Below are 9,065 nucleotides of genomic sequence, written 5' to 3' on the forward strand. Positions count from 1 at the left end.
CCTGATCTGCCAAAAGAGGGCAGAAGTACTGGGTTTCTCATGTGGCACATTCCAGGGGGTCTTCAGACAGACCCCTGCTGGCAGGTTGATTAGATCAGAATGCTTTCATCATGTGTCATTTTACCCTTGTTGAAACAGACACAGTGGGTCTGGATTTGCCTTAACTGCATGCAGGCTGTTGCCAAAACTACAATGTGGACTTAAAGATGCTTTATCTGTTCTCTGTAGTTTTCTATGAAGGATTGCTTCAGTTCAAGGAACTCACTTCACAGCAAAAAAAGTGAGGCTAGGGGCACATGCCCATTGAATCCACTGTCTCACCCTGTTCACCACCATCCTGAAGCAGCTGGATGAATACAACAGGGAAAGGGCCTTTTGAAGACTCAGTTTCAGTGGCACTCAGGAAGGTGGTAGTATATTGCAGGGCTGTGGAAGGTTTCTTCAGGAGATGTCTGTGTCCTGAATAAACTTCCAGTAATGGTACTGTTAATAGGTCCAAGGATGAAGGGGTGGAAATGGTAGAGGCATCACATTCTGTATTACCCTTTAGAACTTTTTTTCTTTTCATTTTCTCATGACATAAAGCTCTGCCCAGCTAGAATTTGTAGTTCCAGGAGAAGGAATGTTTCTGCCAGGAGACAGAGCAATGACTCTCCTGTGTGGAGCTTAAGACTGACAACTGGCCACTTTGGGCTCCTCATGCCTCTGTGTCAATAGGCAAAGAAGGGAGTTAATGCCCTGTATGGAGTGACTGATTCTGAAAACTGTCACAAGACAACCATACCTGGAGAGTATTTAATGTTGAAAAAACAAATTTATTCACAAGTATAATAATAAGGAAAAAGAAATCTCAATATAGAAATGAGCTCAATGAAGAATAGAGAACTGGGAAGAGGGAATTTAAATCAGAGGAACTCAGTGGGGGTTACTGGATGACATACTACTAATATGAAACAAGCACTAGGGAAATTCTTGGGAAAAACACATACAGGATATTTTTCTGAAGACAAGTCAGAAGGATCAGAAATTATCTGCTGGTGGGAGTGGAAAATGAGAAACCTAATTAGATATAGAGGCTGATCAGACATGGAGGGTGAAGGCCTCATGCAAAACTCAGCAGAATTCTTGTTGAGGATTTTACAAAGAGGTACCAATATGGGCCTAGGCAAAGGTTCAGAGGTCTGATTAAAGTTTGGTCAACCAACTAATCCTTGAAAGGACCCTTTGTAATCTTTTTTTTTTTTTTAAAGACAGGGAATATTTTATTCAAATCAATCAGAGAAGTGGATATTTGGGTCTATAACAAAGCATTGTGTTTTAAAGCATAGGCCAGTGATTGTAAATGAGAGTGTACATTGTCACATACAAATTAACTGATCAGACCACAACTTTTCAATGTTTAATGTTTCAGAATAAGCTTCCCTGTAAAAGAACACCTTTGTGATATTTTAACTTTACTATTTCTATCCTTCTTCCTCTCCCTCTCCTTTAACATAATCTTCACCAACGTACTCATAATCCTTCTCAAGGATAGCCATGTCCTCATGGGCCTCAAAATACTCTCCTACCTCTGTGCCTCAAACACATACCAGTGAACAAAAGTACACTTGGCATACATCAGGTCAGACTCATGCTCCAGGTGAGCCCAGGCCTCAGCAATTGCTGTGGTGTTGCTCATCATGCACACAGCTCACTGTGCTTTGGCCAGTTCTCCACCAGGTACCATGATGGGAGGCTGGTAATTAAAGCCAACTTTGAAGTCAGTGGGGCACCATTCCACAAACTGGATGGTACACTTTGTTTTGATTTTGGCAATGGCAATAATGACATCTTTGGGAGCCACATCACCATGGTAAAACAAGCAGCAAGCCACATATTTCCCATGGTGATGGTCACATTTCACTATCTGATTGGCTAGCTCAAAGCAAACATTTGTGATCTCTGCTATACAAAGCTGTTCATGGTAGGTTTTCTCAGAAGAGATGAGAGTGGCTTCTGTAGCCTGAGGGAAGCTGATGTGAGGATAGGGACCCAGGTAGGCCTGGAATTCTGTCAGATCAGCGTTCAGGGCTCCATCAAACCTCAGGGAAGCAGTGATGGAGGATACAACTTGACCTATCATCTCATGCAGGTTAGTGTAAGTTCTGTGCTCAATATTGAGGTTTCTATGACAGATATTATAGATGGCCTCACTGTCTACCATGAAGGCATAATCAGAGTGTTTCAGGGTGGTTTGGGTTTTGAGGATGGAGTTGTAGTTCTCAACTACATCTGTGGAAACCTGGGAGACTGGGTACATGGAGAACTCCAGCTTGGACTTCTTGCCTTAATTGACAGAGAGATGTTCCATCAGCAGGGAGGTGAACCCAGAACAAGTTCCCCCACTGAAGCTGTGGAAAGCCAAGAAGCCCTGAAGACCTATGCACTGGTCTGCCAGTTTCTGAATTCAGTTCAAGAAGAGGTCAATGATCTCCTTGCCAATGGTGTACTGAAAATGGGCATAGATATTAGCAGCATCTTCTTTGCTTATGATGAGCTGCTCAGGGTGGAAGACCTGGTGGTAGGTGCCAGTGTGAACCTCATCAATGACTGTGGGTTCCAGGTATGCAAACACTGCCCTGGGCACATGCTTTCCAGTGCCCGTTTCACTTAAGATGGTGTAGAAGGACATGACTCCTCCCATAATGGTCTTGTCATTTGGCATCTGGCCATTAGGATGGATTCCATGTTCCATGCAGTAGACCTCCCGGCAGGCATTACTGATCTGGACACCAGCCTGGACAACATGGATGGAAATGTGATCACACATAGTTTTGTGACAGCTGAGCAGATGGCAGAGAGGAAGAAGAGAGGTTGTTGCTTCTTATAGTGTGACATTAATCTTTTTTTTTTAATTGAAGTATAGTCTATTTACAATGTTAATTTCTGGTGTACAGCATAGTGATTCAAATTATATATATATAGATAGATAGATAGATAGATAGATAGATAGATAGATAGATAGATAGAGAGATAGAGAGATAGATAGATAGATAGTCATAGTTATGGTTATAGTTTATTACAAGTTATTGCATTTAGTTCCCTGTGCTATACAGTAGGAATATATTGTTTATCTATTGTATATAAAGAAGTTAGTATCTACAAATCCTGAACTCTCAATTTATCCTTCCCCACCTCATTTCCCCCTGGTAACCATAGGCTTGTTTTCTATGTCTGTGAGTCTGTCTCTGTTTTGTAAATAACTTCATTTGTGTCCTTTTTGTTTTTCTTTTTGGATTACACATATAAGTGATATCACATGTACTTTTCTTTCTCTTTCTGGCTTACTTCACATAGAATGACGATCGCTATGTTCTTCCATGTTGCTGCAAATGGCATTATTTCATCCTTCTTTATGGCTGAGTAGTATTCTATTGTATATATAGACCATATAGACCATGAATTTTTTATCCAGTCATCTGTCGATGGACATTTAGGTTGCTTTCATGTCTTGGCTATTGTAAATAGTGCTGCTGTGGACATTGGGGTGCATGTGTCTTTTCCAGTTAGAGTTCCCACCAAATATATTTGTCAGGCCCTTTCTTGTTCAAGGAAAGAAGAGAAAGGTGTTCATCTTTCCTCTGAATAATGTAAACTCAGTTCATGTTCAGACACAATTTGTTCATTAAAAACCAGCTGAATCATCTGTTAAGACTTGTTAGTAGAGTGCATTTGCTAGAGGGTGCTAGCCATCCACCATTTAATGAAGAGTCATTTCTATGAAAATCAGAGAAAAAAAAAAAGAGTAATAGTGAAAAAAACTGGAATCCAGAAGGCAGCAAATCAAGAAGAGGCTGGGCTCAAAATGTCTTTAGATAGTGGAGAGAGGGTAGCAGTGGCAATGCAATGGATTTCCCAGTTTTCAGTTTGACTGTCCATGGTGATGGCATCAAGTATTCAGGTGAATTTGCTGAGTGGCCCACACAGCAGCTGACACAAAAGTTGCCTTTTCATGGTCTGTTGTGAATTCCTTGAATTTTCTGATACATTTTCTAGCTTCAACTTGCCAGGCTTTGGGAAATGGGCTATTTCACTTCACAGTGATACCAAGTCATAAGGGAGAAAAAATGGAGGAAAGTAAGAATAATCCAGGATTTGTCAAGGACTACCAAGACATGTGTGATCAGACCCAAAAGTGTACATCACGGCTTTCCATTGAAACAAAAATGTACCTCTATTGTCACCACCTCTTCTATCAGAGAGAATCATAGACAAATTTATTTGCAAAATATGTCCAGTCTCATTATACTTAGTGTGATTATTTTTGTAAGTACAGCAAGAATACTGATTGACCACATGGTCTCTTGAGTTTGCTTTGCTGGAACTTTTCATAAGAAACATGATATTACACTTTTAAATGCCTCTTGAGACCATAAAGTCAATCCAAGTGTCTACACTAGATTTTCTCTACAATATCATATCAATTGAGATGATTTCCTCTTTTCTATACATTCCCAAAGTAGTCTTTTTTTAATAGACTATTTTTTAGATCAGTCATATACCTGTCAGTATCTACATATCTCAAACTCCCAGTCTATACCTTCCCACCGCCTCTACCCTGGCAACTACAAGTTTGTATTCTATGTCTGTGCATCTTTTTCTGTTTTATATTTAAGTTCATTTCACTGATCTGTCTTCTAGCTCTTGGTCCATTCTTCAGACTCATTTGGTCTATTCTTGGTTCCCTCTACTGTGTTATTTATTTCAGTGATTTTATTCTTCAACTCTCTTTAGGTATTCTTTATATTTCGCACCTCTACATAAAACTTTGCTCTGTGCATCTATTCTCTTCTTGAGTTCTCTGAACATCTTCACAATCATTACCTTAAACTCTTTCTCAGATTAATTGCCTATCTCCTTATCATTTATTTCTTCTTCTGGGATTTTACCTTGTGCCTTGACCTGAGAGATATTCCTCTCCCATCTCATATCATCTGCCTTTCTATGTGTTTGTGGATTCCTTCCACAGGCTTTGGAATTATTGTTTTCTTATTTTAAGTATCTTCCCCCGGTGGATAATGCTGGACTACAGGATTATACAGGTTTCTGGGCAAGAGGAGCCAGTGCCTACCCACTGCTGGGTGAAGCTTGGTCCTGGACCTCTGTTGGGTAGGGTTGTGTCTAGAGGCCTTTGTGCCTTAAGAATTCTGTTGATGGTTGTGGCTGTATTCCCACCCTGTTTATTGTTTGGCCTGAGGCTTCCCTACAGGCTGTCGGGTGGGGATGGAACTTAGATCTAATGATCCAATCAAGATGTCAGCGTCCAGGAAAGCTGATGTAGATTAACACACTCAGAATATCTGCCATCAGCTTTTATGTCCCCTGGGTGAACCGTAGGCATCCCCCATGTCCCCAGGAGATCCTCTATATCCAGCAGGCAGGTCTGGCCCATGTTCCTATGACATCACTGCCTCTGCCCTTGGACCTGATGTATGTGACTTTCCGTGTACACTTCCCAAGCAAATGTAGTCACTGTTTCCCCCAGTCCCAGGGGGGTCCCAGAGATAAGACCCTCTGGCCTTCAGAACTAGTTGTCCTTGGGTCTCTTCTTCCCATGCTGGACCAGAGCTGGGGAACCTGATGTGGGGCTGAGATCTCTCACTCCTGTGGGATCACCTCTGTGATTTAATTATTTTTCAGCTTATGGGTCACTCATCCGGTGGGTATGGGGCCCAATTATATTACAAGCACACCCCTACTACCATCCTGTGGTGGTTCCCTCTTTTTGTTTCCAGTTGCAGACAATCTCTTTTCCTAGCTTCCAGGATATTTTGCATTGTAGTCACAAGGAGATATAAGCTTATGTTCCTATCATCCTGCCATCTTGATTAGAAATCCTGAAGTTGTCTACATATCCTAAATAGTCTTAGGTTTCTGGGACTGTTGGAAAGTAATTCTTCTTACGATTTCTAAACTGTGAAACCATGTAAGCCTTGTTCAGGCCAGATATTCCAAGGAAGTCTTTGTAAGAATTGGGTCCTTAAAGTCAACCTTAGTTCCTTAAAGTTCTTAGGTTATATTTGGTTTGATGCATATCATTTTCATATATGACATTCCAGTCAAATCCTTGGTATTATAATTAATGTTTCCAATTGTATCATGTTGCAAGGAGAAGAGAATGTTATTGTGTTACCAGGAAAAGGGAAATAAGACTTACCTCAGATCTCATTCACTCAAAAAAAAAAAGAATTTTTATTAGAGACAAAAACTGTGATATAAGTAAGAATTTTTATTAGTGAATTAAAAAATATTTAAAGTTAGTACACTCCCACAACATGGTAGCAGGCAATCTGAGAGAGGAAAAATGACACTGTTTCTTGGTTTCCCCTGTTTTTATATCCTGGTTTTGTGATTGATTGACTGATTGATTGAATGACATTTCAAGGTCCCTATTCTCTGGTTGTTGACAGTTCAGGTTCCTTGTGCTCTGGTTAATTAGACAACACATGTTCCTTGTGTTCTGGATTGTCCCTTTCCCCTTCCTCTCCCCCTGCCCAGTGCTCATTTCTTTCTAAACTACCTAACATTCCCCACCTCTAGTCATATGAATGCAAATCTTTGGGATGTAGAGGGCGATGACAGCTCTAGCTGCTTCTGGCTGATCTGGGGCACTGTTGGACCCCATTGGGGTCCCAGACAAGCTGGCTGTCACTGGGAAGGTGGTGGGCAAAGGGCCAGTGTCCACTGAGGGGCTTGCATAAAAGCTGTCTTGGTTGATTGGATGATTGCCTTGTTGTATAGCAATTTGAAGTTTGACTTGGGGTGTTGCTTGAAAAGCAGTTGCAGATTGCTAAGAGGTCCACAAGAATATGTGATTCACATCCATAAAGCAGATCTCATCAAGGTTTTCCTGGGGTTGGTCAGTGAGATCTGTTCTGGCTCCTACAGAAGTGGATAGGGTCTCATAACATAGGTGAAAGGGAAGAGACTCATCTGGTGATGGTAATAGTGTAGCAGGATTGAGTGTCCCACAAACAGAGACACAGACATCTGGGTTTTCAAGCATATGAGAGCCAGAAATGTCCCTTGCCATTTAAAATCTCAGAAACTTGGTGATTAGCATATGCTCGTATAGGGTCCCCCAGAATTAGCTTAAAAGTTTCCTCCAGGAGAGTGAAGAGGGCTCCCAACACTCTTAGGTAGGAAGGCCAGCCTCAAGAAGTGGGATCTAGCTGCTTGGAGAGGTATCCCATAGGCTGTTGTGTAGAACCCAGCCATTGGGTAATGACCCCTAAGGCTATCCATCCTCTTTCATGAATGTATAACTGGAAGGGCCTAGTGGGATCTGGAAGCCTCAAGGCTTGGGATCTTATTAGGAGGTTTTTTAATTTTTCCATTGCTTGCTTTTGGGAAGGACCTCACTGGAGTGATACTGAGTCATCCTTACCCTTCAAACTCTCATACATATGTTGGTCTATACCAAAGCCTACAGTAACCTGTTAGTCCAAGAAGTGAACTGAGCTGTTTTTGAGCAGTGGGATTAGGGAGTTGCTAGATAAGTTATCTCTTGTTTGACCATTTTTGCCTTGAACCTGGAAAGTTTATATCCTTGCTTGGCCAAGAAGTTGAGTTTGGATTATTATGCTGAGTGGCCTGTTTTTAGGTAAAGATGTAGATAAGTAAGTCACCTATATATTGGAAAATAGTTCCTTTTTCAATCTGTAAGTCCTGTAAATCTTGGGCCAAAGCTTCCCCAAAGAGGGGAGGACTGTCTCTAAATCCCTGTGGTAGTACTGTCCAGGTTAGCTGGCATTGATAGCAATTGGGTGAGTCCCACTGAAAGGCAAATAAATATTGGGACTGGGGACTAAGTGGTATACAAATGAAAGCATATTTGAGATTTAAGGTGGTATACCACTGGGTTACTGGAGGTATGTCCCCCAGTAACACATAGGGGTTTGGAACCACAGGATAAAGAGGTACTACTGCCTCATTTATGGCCCATAAATCCTGGACCAGTCTGTAGGTCCCATGTTTTAAATGACTGGAAGGATAGTTGTATTGCAGAATGAGAAATTATGTCCCTGCCCAGCCAAGAAGTCAGGTTTTTGGATTGCATATTCTATGGCCAGTTTTTCAGTAAGGGAGCAGATAAGTAAGTCATCTACATATTAGAGAATAGTTCTTTTTTCAAGCTGTAAGTCTGGTAAACCTTGGGCCAAAGGTTGCCCAAATAGGTGAGGGCTATCTCTAAACCCCTGTGGTAGTGCAGTCCAGGTTATCTGTTGTTGATACCCATTAGGTGAGTCCCACTGAAAGACAAATAATTATTGGGATTGGGGACTATGGCATATACAGAAGAAAGCAACTTTAGATTTAAGGCAGTGTACCACTGGACTCCTGGAGGTATGTTTTCAGTAATATGTATCAGTTTGGAACAACTGAATGAAGAGGCACTACAGCTTCATTTATGATTTTTAAGTTTGGGATAGTCTATAAGCCCCATCCTTCTCAATGACCAGGATAGATGAGTTGTAGGATCTAGAGGAGAAGGGTCTAGAGAAAGAAGTCAGGACTGAGTAGGTGGCCCCAGTATCCAAAAGGAAATTTATTGTCCTACCTGCCACGTCCATTAGTCCTTATGGCTCTAGCCCTGTGTTGAAGATCTCTTGCATTGGGTCTGTCTGGAGTGGGCTTCTTAGTCCCAGACAACCATCCACAGGTCGCAGGCTGGTTCTCCCCAAAAAGCTGTTTGGCTTGAGGGGCAGAGGGTCACTCAATGACCTTGCTTGTTACACCAAACATAGCAGAACTTGGAAGTTTGTCCTTATGAGGACATTTCTTGGACCACTGACCAGGTAAGCAGCAGATATTGTATTTATCATCAGGCTTATCTTGGGCTGTTGGTGGCTGAGGACTTAGGGATGGTGGCTGGCCTTGAAGGGCCATAATCATTTGGGTATGCCTAGCCTCTTTCATTCTTTCCTTCTCCTAAGCCTTGGCCTCTTGTACCTGACAGAAAAAAAAAAACCTAGGCAGCAATAGTTAGCATTTATCAAGAGTTACTCTGGGTTCCTGGATTGCCT

The 9,065-nt window shown here is 41.7% G+C and overlaps 1 pseudogene; it reads right to left on the reverse strand.

Annotated features, from left to right (window-relative positions):
* Positions 1–1,037: 1,037 nt before the first annotated feature.
* On the reverse strand, positions 1,038–8,784 carry LOC102521914 (annotated as a pseudogene).
* Positions 8,785–9,065: the final 281 nt, after the last annotated feature.

This window comes from Camelus ferus, chromosome 27, assembly GCF_009834535.1.
Source record: "Camelus ferus isolate YT-003-E chromosome 27, BCGSAC_Cfer_1.0, whole genome shotgun sequence".
Taxonomy (NCBI): Eukaryota; Metazoa; Chordata; class Mammalia; order Artiodactyla; family Camelidae; genus Camelus; species Camelus ferus.